The following is a 17,036-nucleotide window of genomic DNA, read 5'->3' on the forward strand; positions in this document are numbered from 1 at the left end:
CCCTACCTAACCTAACCTAACCTATCTTAATATGTTAGGTTAGGTTAGGTAGCTTAAAAAGTTAGGTTGGGTTAGGTTAGGTAGGTTAGGTAGTTGAAAAACACTTAATTCATGAAAACTTGGCTTATTAGGCAAATCAGGCCTTGCATAGTAGGCTGAGAAGTGCATTCTGGCTACTAGGTACGACATATATATATATATATATATATATATATATTATATATATTATATATATATATATTATATAATATATATATATATATATATATATATATATATATATATATATATATATATATATATATTTATATATATATATATATATATATATATATATATATATATATATATATATATATATATATATAAATATATATATATATATATTAGTATATTTTGGTAGCAGTCTTTCCTGTAGACATATATTATTAAATATGACCGAAAAAGTAAGATTAATAATTCTAACACGAATTTTCTCAATCTTTCGTACATTACGCTTCACTGTTGGAGGTAAATCAAAAATCACTTCTCCAAAATTCATTTTTATTTCTAGTCTGACGCGACACGGGCGCGTTTCGTAAAACTTATTACATTTTCAAAGACTTCACAAATACACAACTGATTAGAACGTATCTCTGATTTTATATCTACATTTGAGTGAGGTGGTAAGGGTGATGTGGCATTAACACAAGACAGAACAGGAGGGGATATTAATAGGGTATTAAAAGTATCAACACAAGACAGAACAGAAACAATGGGTATTGAATAGAAGTGTTTGTAGAAAGCCTATTGGTCCATATTTCTTGATGCTTCTATATTGGAGCGGAGTCTTGAGGTGGGTAGAATATAGTTGTGCAATAATTGGCTGTTGATTGCTGGTGTTGACTTCTTGATGTGTAGTGCCTCGCAAACGTCAAGCCGCCTGCTATCGCTGTATCTATCGATGATTTCTGTGTTGTTTACTAGGATTTCTCTGGCGATGGTTTGGTTATGGGAAGAGATTACCATCTCTTATTATGCCAGTATTTGGAAGTTAGGCTACTTGCCCAGAAACTATTTATTTTCCATGTATTGATGTCTGATTTATATACATTATATATGTCTATGTTCATGCAGTGATTAATCATTTGTGAGTATAGTGAATTATTGCGTTATCGCCCACGAGAGAAAGTACTGAAAACTCCAGTGTTTAATACTTTATAATATGTCATTGAATGAAGGGCAGTGAAAACCATTACAGTGAGTCATTGTAGCATTGATGGTAGAAACGACTGTTTGAGCCCGAGTATAGTGTAACTAAGTAATACGTGCTATTTGTGCCAATATCGAGTGTGCGAGTTTCTAGTAATATTGGAGAACTTAAAGAAACAGCGCGCGTGAATCTAGAAAACAAGCAATAAACTTTCGCGCGGGGCCAGGCGATCAGCTGTTCTTGACACTTGACGAGGAGGGGAGGTGTTGCCACTTAGTGAGTGCATACTATTCGTGGGAACTACCGGCCACAGCCAGGATCAGTTGATTTATTTATTATTGTTTGGCCTTGTGACATCTTTCATGCATTTTAAGTAAAATACAAAACTACCTTTGTGTTTGTATAATCCCCTCCATTGATCTTGTGGCTATATTATACTGTAAAGCAAAGAGTGATAAAAGTACATACCTGCCTTGACTTCTGATCTATTGAGTGTGACCTTGCCAAGGCTACCACTAATTCAACCAGTCCACTGAGGTGTTACTGGCCACCTAAAACACCAGTTGGCGACCTTGTGGTTAACCGTAGAGCCCTATTGTTGGGGAGGGCACATGACAGTCAAGTGAACGAGTCGTGTTCCCACTCCTTCTCAATCAGAGGCCGGTTGAGATTGACTGGGAGATTCTCCTGGCGTGCAGTGGCACCGTGAGGATAGAGTGAAGACCCGCAGGGCTACGGTGAGTGACCTTGAGATAACTGGTGGTCACCCCAGAGATAAGAAGAGAGTAGAGTAAACCCCAACAATATATATATATATATATATATATATATATATATATATATATATATATATATATATATATGCGAACAAGCCTGAATGGTCCCCAGGACATATAGAAGTTATATATATATATATATATATATATATATATATATATATATATATATATATATATATATATATATATATATATATATATATATATATATATATATATATATATATATATATATATATATATAATCTTTGGACAACACCCACCAGTGGGACTCGAACCCAGAAAGCACAACTACCTTCCAGTAGCTGGCATAACTAGTATGCTTTAACCCACTACGCCATCAGACCTTACAAAAGAAGTAGATAGTTCGAGATATATATATCTCAAACATCTCTACCTCCCGAAGGCACCAGATGAGTGAGGGGTCAGTCTGCAATTTTCGTCAAGCCACTGTCAATGTGAGACATTGTGGTTTATGCAAGTATAGGCTTATAAGCTGGACACGAGTTCTCTCACATTGACAGTGGCTTGACGAAAATTGCAGACTGACCCCTCACTCATCTGGTGCCTTCGGGAGGTAGAGATGTTTGAGATATATATATCTCGAACTATCTACTTCTTTTGTAAGGTCTGATGGCGTAGTGGGTTAAAGCATACTAGTTATGCCAGCTACTGGAAGGTAGTTGTGCTTTCTGGGTTCGAGTCCCACTGGTGGGTGTTGTCCAAAGATTGTTTATCTTCACTTGTGGTTTATGCAAGTATAGGCTTATAAGCTGGACACGAGTTCTCTCACATTGACAGTGGCTTGACGAAAATTGCAGACTGACCCCTCACTCATCTGGTGCCTTCGGGAGGTAGAGATGTTTGAGATATATATATCTCGAACTATCTACTTCTTTTGTAAGGTCTGATGGCGTAGTGGGTTAAAGCATACTAGTTATGCCAGCTACTGGAAGGTAGTTGTGCTTTCTGGGTTCGAGTCCCACTGGTGGGTGTTGTCCAAAGATTGTTTATCTTCACTTGTGGTTTATGCAAGTATAGGCTTATAAGCTGGACACGAGTTCTCTCACATTGACAGTGGCTTGACGAAAATTGCAGACTGACCCCTCACTCATCTGGTGCCTTCGGGAGGTAGAGATGTTTGAGATATATATATCTCGAACTATCTACTTCTTTTGTAAGGTCTGATGGCGTAGTGGGTTAAAGCATACTAGTTATGCCAGCTACTGGAAGGTAGTTGTGCTTTCTGGGTTCGAGTCCCACTGGTGGGTGTTGTCCAAAGATTGTTTATCTTCACTTGTGGTTTATGCAAGTATAGGCTTATAAGCTGGACACGAGTTCTCTCACATTGACAGTGGCTTGACGAAAATTGCAGACTGACCCCTCACTCATCTGGTGCCTTCGGGAGGTAGAGATGTTTGAGATATATATATCTCGAACTATCTACTTCTTTTGTAAGGTCTGATGGCGTAGTGGGTTAAAGCATACTAGTTATGCCAGCTACTGGAAGGTAGTTGTGCTTTCTGGGTTCGAGTCCCACTGGTGGGTGTTGTCCAAAGATTGTTTATCTTCACTTGTGGTTTATGCAAGTATAGGCTTATATATATATATATATATATATATATATATATATATATATATATATATTGTGACGGTAACGCGTTGGTGTTCGGCTGTTTCAAAAGCTAGGGGTATGGCCTCGTCACATATAAAAACAAAAAGAGAAAATCTGGAACTTCGTCTGTGGTAAGGTAATGGGAAGACACACAAAACACAAGTAAATTTAACAATGAGATTTTAATTACGCTAGAAAAGCAAAACATGAATAAAATGGACATATAATTCGTATCATAAAATCAATCAATCAAAATAATAAGAATAATCAAATGACAAAATAAAAAGTTACGTTAAGACCAGTGAGTAATAACAAGTGAACAATATAAAATCAGATATATAGGTGCAGGAATATTGGCTTTAAGCTGCCACCTCTCTTAGTACACGTAAGCCAGAGCTTAGTCTACCAACGAGACGTGTTAACTTGTTGAAAGCACTGGATATTCTGAGGTCTGAGGTCGTGGTGGCCCCAGACATCAGGTAGTGTGGTGGGTAGGGAGCAGGTGCGACTGACCACCGGCCAATCAGTGATGAGCAGGCGACGGACAGGTAGTTTGGTGGTTCGAGTGGCGGGGGGAGCAGGTTTTCCTGGTGCTGAATACGTTTGCTCTCTGGCAAACCTTGGTGTTGTATTTGTTGGATATTTCTTCCATATTAGTTGTATAGGGATGTATAGCGACGAACTTAGGAGGGAAGAGCAGGCTCAATCTCTCTTGAAGGAGATTATCGTCACAACTCTCCCCCGAAGCCTGCGGTTCTGGAAGAAGTACGTCGTTATGTGGTGGAGTAACAGATGGAGTCGCTTCTACTTCATAAACTCTGGAGGGAGCATCGGCTAAGATGTTGTCGTAACCTTGGTATAGCGTGTCTCCAGGTTGAATTTCTGCAGTTATCAAGCCCATAGAAGACGTCGAGATGAGAAGTGGGCGTGCTGCAGGAGGTGTAGGATGGTGTGGTCCGTGTTGATGGTAGACCGAGCACTTTTCAGGTGTGGAGTAAAGTGCTGGAGCTTCAGAATGATGAAGAGTAGCTCCTTGCCAATTGTTCCGTAGTTCCTTGTAGCAGTAGTCGCTGACAGGTGTATTCTCCTCGCCTCGTTGCTGCATCACGACACCACCAACGTCGGTACCACTGGCGTTGACATGGAGGATGAAGGGCTTATCTGACGAGGTGAGAGTGGAAATAGAATATGGCAAAGGAGCACTATTAGGGTCCTGAAAATGGTTGGGATTATCAATATGGATTTTTTAATGAGAAAGCGTGGATTCCTTGTCAGTGCTTTCGGGAGGAGAAGCTGGGAAGGTCTCACTGTGGATGTATGGTTCTGTAAAAGTAAAATAATTGATCATGACAGTGGGAGGAGTACCATTATATTGCTTCAGGAGGTTGATGTGGCACAGCTGGGTCTTCCGCCGCCTATCTGGAGTCTCGAGAACGTAGTTGTGGTTGTTTCGGCACTCCTTGATGCGGTAGGGTCCTGTAAACCTGTTTTGTAAAGGAGAACCTGGGATAGGAAAGTATGCTAGTACGAAGTCTCCCGGCTTAAATTTTCTTACTTTGCTGGTCTGGTCGTAATGAGTCTTCATCCTCTCCTGGACTTTCAATAGGTTATCATGGGCAAAACGGTGGACTCTCTCTAGAATGTGTTGAAGGTTTTGAAGAAACTGGGGCACATTCTGATGCTCACTGAAGGTGGCATCTCGGAGAGAGTCTTTGAAAGCCTTAAGGGGAGTACGGCACTTACGGCCGTAGAGCATCTCATAAGGAGATACTCCTAGGGACTCATTGGGAAGACTTCTGTAAATGCACATTATCATGTCAATTTGCTTATCCCAATCCTTAGAGGTTTCACTACAAACCTTTTTCAAGAGTGCTTTGATAGTCTGATGACTACGCTCAAGAGAACCCTGTGAAGCAGGATGATAGGGGCTGGACAATACCTGTTTGATGTTGAACTCCTCCAGTGTCCTTTTGAAGAGATCACTGGTGAAGTTGGTACCACAGTTGCTTTGAATCTCCCTGGGAAATCCGTATTGAGTGAAGATCTTCAATAGATGCTTTACAACCGTAGCAGCCGTGATGTTCTTCACTGGAACTGCTATGGGAAATCTGGTGGTAGGACACAGGATGGTCAAGATATAGGAGTTACCTGAACTGGTCCGAGGTAAAGGACAAACACAGTCTATTATAAGTCTGTGGAAAGGTTCCGCAGGCACCTGTATGGGAATCAGTGGCGCTCTGGGAATGGGGATGTTCGGTTTGCCTGCCATCTGACATGTATGACACTGTTTTACGTACTGTTTGACGCTATTTACCATACCTGGCCAGTAGTAGTCTTGACGAATTCCATGGTAAGTCTTGTTGAATCCGTAGTGGGAGAGTGCTCCGTGGGTCAGGTGTAGAATAGTGGGCCGCAGGCTGGTAGGAATCACAAGTTGTTCGATGTTGGCCCAATCGTCCTCCTCCTTCAGTTTACTGGGTCTATATCTGCGGTAGAGCAAGTCGTTCTCTAGGAAGAACCCAGAAATACTGTCGGGTTGAGTCTCAGCCTGGAAAAACAATGGTGTTAAGGTAAGATCTTCCCTCTGCAACTTACGGAACTCCAACTTGGTCAGATTTGGGGGTAGTTTCTGAGGGTCTTGAGGGACAGCAGTAGCAGTAGAGTCAGCTGGCTGTGGTCGTGCGGCTTGTGCACGGGTGGTCACTAGAACCGGAGGAGAAACTTCATCACTCTCTTGAACCTCTGCTGGAACATACTCAGGTATAGGGTTAATTGGCACAGAGGTACACACCTGGGGTTTGTCCATGACGATCAGGTTGGTCGGTTGCAGGTCTTCTGCCAAGTCGTTGCCTAGGAGAAGTTGCACTCCAGGCATGGGAAAAGGCTTTTCCCTGACAGGAGGGAGCCGGTCGGCCGAGCGGACAGCACGCTGGACTTGTGATCCTGTGGTCCTGGGTTCGATCCCAGGCGCCGGCGAGAAACAATGGGCAGAGTTTCTTTCACCCTATGCCCCTGTTACCTTGCAGTAAAATAGGTACCTGGTTGTTAGTCAGCTGTCACGGGCTGCTTCCTGGGGGTGGAGGCCTGGTCGAGGACCGGGCCGCGGGGACACTAAAAAAAAAGCCCGATATCATCTCAAGATAACCTCAAGATAACGGCGACTTGGACTTCTCCGTTCACGTAGGGACAATCCAGGTGGACTCTGGCGAGAGGGTAAGGAGTGGTAGCAGTGAGGTCAGTGATGAAGACAGTTTCTCCGGTGTAGGCGATGTTGGGCACAGCCGACTTCAAGATGATCGATTGAAGAGCTGCTGTGTCCCTCAAGATCTTCAATTTGAAACGTCCCTCCGGATTTGAACCGTTGGCAGAGACAGTTCCAGTATACAGGTGGTTACTGAAAAGAGAAAGATCATTAACATTAACACCAACATTCATCACAGGCTTACCGGACTTAGGAGGAGTTGGTTTGGGTTTCTGTGTGTCAGTGGTTCCTTTGTATTGAGACACTTACCACACTTGTCTATGGTATGTCCATAGAGTCTACAATTGCGAGCCAGCCTGTTCGGTACTAGCTTTCTCGTAACTGTACCACGACTTCTTACTGGAGGATGTTTCGGGTGTCAGCCGGTGGATGAGGCTGTAAGTGTCAGCCGACTTAGCACACTTCAGGTAGTCGGTTTCTTCTTTATCTGCTAAGTATAGACGGACAGGAGGCGGCACACGCCTCAAGAATTCTTCAACTAGCATCAGGTTGACGAGTTCTGTAAAAGTAGAGGCATGTGCTGCTTCCAGCCATTTCATAAAATATCTCCGTTTTGTGTTAGCAAACTCGAGGAAGGTAGTGGTACTTGCCTTCAGGTGGTCACGGAATTTCCTTCGATAACTTTCTGTGGAGAGGAGGTAGGCGTCCAACACTGCTTGTTTCAGAGTCTGGTAGTCATTCTCAGATGCCAAAGTACTGAGTGTGACTGCAGCTCTACCTGTAAGATGGACTCTGAGAAGTGTGGCCCATTGGTCGACAGGCCAACTGAGTTGATTAGCAAGGGTTTCAAACGTGGTGAAAAACACATCAACTTCTGCTTCTTCAAAGGATGGCATTAACTTACTTGCATGTGATATATTAAAACTGACGGGAAGATTGGCAGTAGCTTGCTGGCGTTGAGCGAGGTGTGAAGTTTCCAACGTGAATTCTCGATGACGACACTCTAAAGCCAGAGTCGCTTGTTGCTGGTCATGTTCGCGTTGCATCTCCAACTCGCGTCGTTTTGTTTCAAGCTGTACTCGTTCCCGCTCACGGAGTAATGCAACCTCACGTTCCTGGAGGGCGATTCCACGTTCGTGTTCTTCTCTCCTCAAGGCAGCTTCACGTTCTTGTTCTTCTCTCCTCAAAGCAGCCTCACGTTCTTGTTCTTCCCTTCATATGGCAGCTGCTCGTTCTTGTTGTTCGAGGGCTTTCCTTTGCTGCTCGTGTTCAATCTTGGCCAGCTCTATTTTGAGTTTCATCGTTGCCAAATCAGTTTTATCTGCAATATAGTAAGTTTCATGAGTTTCAGAGTCTATCTTACCTTGCTCTAAATAGTGATCCAGCAATAGGTTGTGTATGTCATTTTTGTTGGTTTGGTAGGGAACTTCTAGTTGATACTCATGTGCAAGAGTTTGTAATTCAGTCCTCTTGGCAAGATTTAAAGTCCCTATTTCACCTGCTGGATCTGCACGGAAAGCTTGGAGACGAAACATGGTGAAATTAGCAAATAAATGTACAATGAATATACCGTTATATAGTGAATGTCAGAAACAGGACAACGTGGCAACTGGTACCTATCCTGTGGGATCTTTAACAATTAAAGTTAAGTACAAGATGCTAAATGATTAATTTAAATCAAGGGCGCAGGAAATCTTGTACCCAGTACTCATGTAAGAGGATAAGGGCAAGAAAATCCTACTAAACAAGTGACACTGAGTTTCGAAAACAAATGAAACAGTTAATTGCCTCAAAAGTAAAATTGGTAGTCCAAGGATGTAGGCATACCTTGCCGAGTCTCTATAGGACATAAGCAAGATTTTCCTACTGAAATTAATATGATACTTACAGAATTAGCGAACTTTTGTGCTCTGAAAAAGTAAGCTAATTCCCTACCGTTGTATGTATCATCATCTCTGACTGACGTGTAGGGGTGATAGGTGTCAACTGGTGACGAGAACTGTTGCTGAGGTCCCAATTCAGCAACTAAAGTTCGAGCTAGAGGAACTATGGCCCTCTTTGTCCTCCTACAGTCAGATTGCAGAAGATTAGGTGCACTTGACCCGGGGCAGACCACAGTACCAGGGTACCAATATGATGATCTATCAAAAATGAGAAATATCCAAGGGACAAAGATGGTAAACATGAGTAATAACACGGAGGGAGAGATGACCAATTAAGAGTATGACTGCGGCCTACAGTCACCACGCAATCCAAAGTTGTCTCACCTTCACCATATGCTACTCTCGTAATGCACAATACATTCCGCACCATATAGAAATGAAATTGAATATGAAAAATAGTAAAAGCTACGTTACCAAAGTTAAACACGCTGACCATTAATTACTACTTGGCACCAGTACCTGAGTGAAGCTCCTAGGACAGGCCCCCACTTAATATGTGACGGTAACGCGTTGGTGTTCAGCTGTTTCAAAAGCTAGGGGTATGGCCTCGTCACATATAAAAACAAAAAGAGAAAATCTGGAACTTCGTCTGTGGTAAGGTAATGGGAAGACACACAAAACACAAGTAAATTTAACAATGAGATTTTAATTACGTTAGAAAAGCAAAACATGAATAAAATGGACATAAAATTCGTATCATAAAATCAATCAATCAAAATAATAAGAATAATCATATGACAAAATGAAAAGTTACGTTAAGACAAGTGAGTAATAACAAGTGAACAATATAAAATCAGATATATAGGTGCAGGAATATTGGCTTTAAGCTGCCACCTCTCTTAGTACACGTAAGCCAGAGCTTAGTCTACCAACGAGACGTGTTAACTTGTTGAAAGTACTGGATATTCTGAGGTCTGAGGTTGTGGTGACCCCAGACATCAGGTAGTGTGGTGGTTAGGGAGCAGGTGCGACTGACCACCGGCCAATCAGCGATGAGCAGGCGACGGACAGGTAGTTTGGTGGTTCGAGTGGCGGGGGGAGCAGGTGTTCCTGGTGCTGAATACGTTTGCTCTCTGGCAAACCTTGGTGTTGTATCTGTTGGATATTTCTTCCATATTAGTTGTATAGGGATGTATAGCGACGAACTTAGGAGGGAAGAGCAGGCTCAATCTCTCTTGAAGGAGATTATCATCACGATATATATATATATATATATATATATATATATATATATATATATATATATATATATATATATATATATATATATATATATGTTGTGACAACCGCAATTGTACGGACTTTCCTGTTTGTCCAAGGTACACAGAATCACAATCATTGCAGGGAATCGAATACACACAACCTGCTGTATCAGGGGAGTTTTTTATTAAATTGGATTTGATCGTACTATTAGTGAACACCAAATTTATATTAAGTTTCTTAAAAATCAGAGACAATTTTTCAAGTCCACTCGCATAAGGTACCACCAATGAGTTAATAATTTTTGGTTTCGCCTTAGGGACGTGATTATAAAACGTACGCTTGGCTTGTACAAACGAGAAATCCAAAAAACTCCCCTGATACAGCAGGTTGTGTGTATTCGATTCCCTGCAATGATTGTGATTCTGTGTACCTTGGACAAACAGGAAAGTCCTTACAATTGCGGTTGTCACAACATGCTTATAGTATTAGAACTGCCCAAACGTCTAATGCATTGTATCTACATACGAGTTTATGCGATCACAATATTAACTGGAATGGGGCAAAAAGCATTACCAATTGTGGGGATTTCGTGGAACGGAATTTGATTGAGTCTGCTCTAATCAGTCAGTGTCCAAATCTTCTTAATGTTAGTACTGGAATGTACAAACTTGATCCATTTTTAAGTTATAATATTGCACAACAGTTTAAGAAACAACTCTGATAGAGAGGCTTACAATGTCTCATTATAATTGTATATTCATATATTGTGTGTTCATGAGGCTTTTCTTTAATCTTTCATCCTTATTCTCTGACCGCTTAATCCTCTTTGACCATTCTAAGCTAAGCTATACCTGTTTTTGGTTAATTACACCTGACCAACCCTTGGGATGGGTTGGTCAGGTGTCGGCCTATATATCTTCCCCCCTTCTCCCTTCTCCTTAGTCAGTCTGGTGTTGACAAAGGCTTTAACAAAGCCGAAACGTTCACCTCATTTCATATTTCTCTGTGGATTTTCCGCATAAAATGATCAGTGTTTTGTGATCGTCAATTGCATATATATATATATATATATATATATATATATATATATATATATATATATATATATATATATATATATATATATATAAATATATATATATATAAATATATATATATATATATATATATAAATATATATATATATATATATATATATATATATATATATATATATATATATATATATATATATATATAATATTTATGATCGATGTTCCCTTCGGGAATCTTAATTTTAAGATGAATAGGAAAACCAGGGATATACTGAACATCTTGTATCAGAATCTTTACTTTAAAAAACATAACGTTTCGAATACTTCTCGTATTCATCATCAGATCTAAAAGAAAAAACAGAAATCACCGTCAAATAGCTGGTAAACAAAGAACTCATACTGAATATAATTGCCTATCAAAGAAAGGAAAAAGCTTAAAAAACAAAACACTTAAGCGCACTTTAAGTGATCAATACAAATAAAACTTATTAACTGTCACATATATTAAAACTAATTTAAAATCCGTTAAACTACAAGATGAAATTTATAACTACTAAAACAAACCATTCTATTAAACTTACGTGAAGTGATCAGAAGTGAAACTTGATACCTAACACATAGATACTAAACACTATAACAAATATTTATATAATGTCTACAAATCTACTAAAAATGTATGTAAAATACAAACAAAATAAACGACAATTATAAAGTACTAACCAAAATCTTATAAAAAACTTAAATATTAAATAAAATTAAATACCAAAAAATGTATTATATATCCTACATAGAAGATTATATTAATGTACAATGTTAAGACTTGAAATAAGTAAGAAAGGGCAAAGACATGGTAAACTAAACAAAATTAAACTACCAAAATAAACTAAAAATCAAATTACAGGGCCTACTGTGCACTATACAGTGTACAATTGGACAGCTGAAAGGTTGCTATTTAACAGAGGCCGCAGTTCCTTTATATATAAGGATTCCATTACTCTCAAATCTGACTGGCCATTCATACAAGTGTCCAGAATTTTAAAATCAAATTCCAGCAGAGAATGATCAAACTCATAACAATGGTTTCTAATCTCCGAAAATGCTGGTTTAGACAATGGTAATCCAGTCCTAAAAGATAATCCCCGGTGCTCAAGTATCCTAATCTTAAAGTTCCGAATGGAACTCCCGACATATCCAGCATTACAGCTGGAACAATTATACATATATACGACATTTGAGCACAAGGGGATAGGCACTTTATCTTTAAATTTAAAATAAGAGCTTATGGTATTTGTGTTGACAAAAATAAATCTAAAGTCTACTTGAGGATAACACTGCTGCAACAGTCTCCTCAAACGACTCCTTACAGAAAAGCTAATACTGCCATAAAATGGTAATTTAATATATTTAAGATCCCTTTCCACTGTAGTAATCCTACACGATGGATGAAACTTCTTATTTAAGAAATTCCTTATAAAAGTATAAACCATATGCACAGGATAACCATTATTTGAAAAAAAATTCACAAGAAAATTAATTTCCTGATCAAAGTTATTCCAATTAGAACATAAAACAAAGGCCCTATTCAGTAGAGTGCTAATAGCATTTTTCTTAAAAATATCAGGAACAAAGGAATTAAAATTTAAACCTAAACCAGTAAAGGTTGGTTTCCTAAAAACATTAGTGTTGAACCCATTGAGGTTATTCACTTTTACATCAAGAAACGACAATGAATTATTAACTTCACACTCTGCAGTAAACCGTATATTACTATGTTGTGCATTAAGATACTCTCTAAATTTCTCAATATGACATTGGTCCCTAAACAACAAAAAAGTGTCATCTACATATCTTCTGTACAAGACTGGTCTTTAGGCCGAAGGACAATTATCAAGCCAATTTATTTCGTGAAAACTCAAAAAAGCATTAGCCAGTGCAGGACCTAAAGGAGACCCCATTGCTACTCCATCAATTTGTTTATAATAAATATTATTAAACATAAAGATGGAGTCTTTAACTGCTATTTCTAACAGCCGTCTGAATATTTTACTACAAAATCCAGACACTAAGTTAGTGTCAGCAAATAATTGGCTTACACAGATATCAATGGTTTCCAACAGAGGAATATTAGTAAAAAGTGATTCAACATCGAAACTGGCCATTATAGTTGGGAACTCAAAATTTAAAGAGGAAAGTTCTTTTACAAAATCCTGAGAATTTCTCACAGTAAATTCATTATGCGTTAATGGTTCTAATAATGGAACCAGAAACTTAGCCAGTTTATAATTAAAGGTGCCAATCGCTGATAAAATAGGACGAATCGGTATACCTGCTTTATGAACTTTAGGTAACCCATATAAGATGCCAGGCTTAGAGCCAGTTGCAAGTAATTTAGTATAATCGAAAAGAGAGTCTTTCAAACTTCTTAAAATTCTATTCAGTTTATCCTCACATTTCAAAATATACGAGAATGGGTCTATATCAACCAACGTAAATTTAGAGGGGTCTTCTAACAACCTCTCCACCTTATTAACATACTCTAACTTGTCCAAAACTACTATACCCCTACCTTTATCTGGCCTGGTAATGCAAATATTCCTATCATTCTTTAAGCTATTAATACACTCCAATTTCCTTTTGTCAAAAGGAGGGAATGTGGATCTATATTTACCAAAGTCGTTAAAGACTTCATGTGCTAAGGAGGAAACAGTACTGATGATATTGGTCCAACTATAATTTGTACCAGACCTTAGGGTACAAGTTTTCAATGTGTTGCATAACCGCTCAAAACCTAAAAAATGATTAACAAATTTAGGTTTTTTACATGTCAACCCGAAGTCTAACCCTAGAGAGAGAAGTTCTTTCTCAATGGGAGACAGAACTCTCTTTGAAAAATTGAAAACCACCTTACCAGGGTCCACCGAATTAAATGAAGGTATACCCAAGTTACGCAATTATATTCAGTATGAGTTCTTTGTTTACCAGCTATTTGACGGTGATTTCTGTTTTTTCTTTTAGATCTGATGATGAATACGAGAAGTATTCGAAACGTTATGTTTTTTAAAGTAAAGATTCTGATACAAGATGTTCAGTATATCCCTGGTTTTCCTATTAATATATATATATATATATATATATATATATATATATATATATATATATATATATATATATATATATATATATATATAAATATATATATATATATATATATATATATATATATATATATATATATATATATATATATATATATATATATATATATATATATATATATATATATATATATATATATATATATATATGTCGTACCTAGTAGCCAGAACGCACTTCTCAGCCTACTATGCAAGGCCCGATTTCCCTAATAAGCCAGGTTTTCATGAATTAATGTTTTTTCCACTACCTAACCTAACCTAACTTAACTTCTTCGGCTACCTAACCTAACGTAACCTATAAAGATAGGTTAGGTTAGGTAGGGTTGGTTAGGTTCGGTCATATATCTACGTTAATTTTAACTCCAATAAAAAAAATTGACCTCATGCATAATGAAATGGGTAGCTTTATCATTTCATAAGAAAAAAATTAGAGAAAATATATTAATTCAGGAAAACTTGGCTTATTAGGCAAATCGGGCCTTCCAAAGTAGGCTGAGAAGTGCGTTCTGGCTACTAGGTACGACATATATATATATATATATATGTCGTACCTAGTAGCCAGAACTCACTTCTCAGCCTACTATTCAAGGCCCGATTTGCCTAATAAGCCAAGTTTTCCTGAATTAATATATTTACTATATTTTTTTTCTTATGAAATGATAAAGCAACCCTTTTCTCTATGTATGAGGTCAATTTTTTTTTATTGGAGTTAAAATTAACGTAGATATATGACCGAACCTAACCAACCCTACCTAACCTAACCTAACCTATATTTATAGGTAAGGTTAGGTTAGGTAGCCAAAAAAAGCTAGGTTAGGTTAGGTTAGGTAGGTTAGGTAGGCGAAAAAACATTAATTCATGAAAACTTGGCTTATTAGGCAAATCGGGCCTTGAATAGTAGGCTGAGAAGTGCGTTCTGGCTATTAGGTACGACATATATATATATATATATATATATGTCGTACCTAGTAGCCAGAACGCACTTCTCAGCCTACTATGCAAGGCCCGATTTGCCTAATAAGCCAAGTTTTCATGAAGTAATTGTTTTTCGACTACCTAACCTACCTAACCTAACCTAACCTAACGTTTTCGGCTACCTAACCTAACCTAACCTATAAAGATAGGTTAGGTGAGGTTAGGTAGGGTTGGTTAGGTTCGGTCATATATCTACGTTAATTTTAACTCCAATAAAAAAAATTGACCTCATACATAATGAAATGGGTAGCTTTATCATTTCATAAGAAAAAAATTAGAGAAAATATATTAATTCAGGAAAACTTGGCTTATTAGGCAAATCGGGCCTTGCATAGTAGGCTGAGAAGTGCGTTCTGGCTACTAGGTACGACATATATATATATATATATGTCGTACCTAGTAGCCAGAACGCACTTCTCAGCCTACTATGCAAGGCCCGATTTGCCTAATAAGCCAAGTTTTCCTGAATTAATTGTGTTTCGACTACCTAACCTACCTAACCTAACCTAACCTACCTTTCTCGGCTACCTAACCTAACCTAACCTATAAAGATAGGTTAGGTTAGGTTAGGTAGGGTTGGTTAGGTTCGATCATATATCTACGTTAATTTTAACTCCAATAAAAAAAATTTGACCTCATACATAATGAAATGGGTAGCTTTATCATTTCATAAGAAAAAAATTTGAGAAAATATATTAATTCAGGAAAACTTGGCTTATTAGGCAAATCGAGCCTTGCATAGTAGGCTGAGAAGTGCGTTCTGGCTACTAGGTACGACATATATATATATATATATATATATATATATATATATATATATATATATATAAATATATATATATATATATATATATATATATATATATATATATATATATATAAATATATATATACAAATATATATATATATATAAATATATATATATAAATATATATATATATATATATATATATATATATATATATATATATATATATATATATATATATATATATATATATATATAAATGTCGTACCTAGTAGCCAGAACGCACTTCTCAGCCTACTATGCAAGGCCCGATTTGCCTAATAAGCCAAGTTTTCATGAATTAATTTTTTTTTGACTACCTAACCTACCTAACCTAACCTAACCTAACTTTTTCGGCTACCTAACCAAACCTAACCTATGAAGATAGGTTAGGTTAGGTTCGGTCATATATCTACGTTAATTTTAACTCCAATAAAAAAAATTGACCTCATACATAATGAAATGGGTAGCTTTATCATTTCATAAGAAAAAAATTAGAAAAAATATATTAATTCAGGAAAACTTGGCTTATTAGGCAAATCGGGCCTTGAATAGTAGGCCAAAAAGTGAGTTCTGGCTACTAGGTACGACATAAATATATATATATATATATATATATATATATATATATATATATATATATATATATATATATATATATATATATATATATGTCGTACCTAGTAGCCAGAACGCACTTGTCAGCCTACTATGCAAGGCCCGATTTGCCTAATAAGCCAAGTTTTCATGAATTAATTGTTTTTCGACCACCTAACCTACCTAACCTAACCTAACCTAACTTTTTCGGCTGCCTAACCTAACCTAACCCATAAAGATAGGTTAGGTTAGGTTAGGTAGGGTTGGTTAGGTTCAGCCATATATCTACGTTAATTTTAACTCCAATAAAAAAAATAGACCTCATACATAATGAAATGGGTAGCTTTATCATTTCATAAGAAAAAAATTAGAGAAAATATATTAACAGGGGAAAATATATTAACAGGGACTTGATGAAAAAACGTATAAATGACCCCTCACTTGCTCTAGTGCTCTTGGGAGGTGGTGATCTTTGGAGTATATAAATACTCCGAAATTACCATCTCTTTTAAGGGTCTGAGCAGGTGGTGGAGCGGGTTAAGGCGTATATATA

Source organism: Procambarus clarkii, chromosome 34, assembly GCF_040958095.1.
Source record: "Procambarus clarkii isolate CNS0578487 chromosome 34, FALCON_Pclarkii_2.0, whole genome shotgun sequence".
NCBI classification, from domain to species: domain Eukaryota; kingdom Metazoa; phylum Arthropoda; class Malacostraca; order Decapoda; family Cambaridae; genus Procambarus; species Procambarus clarkii.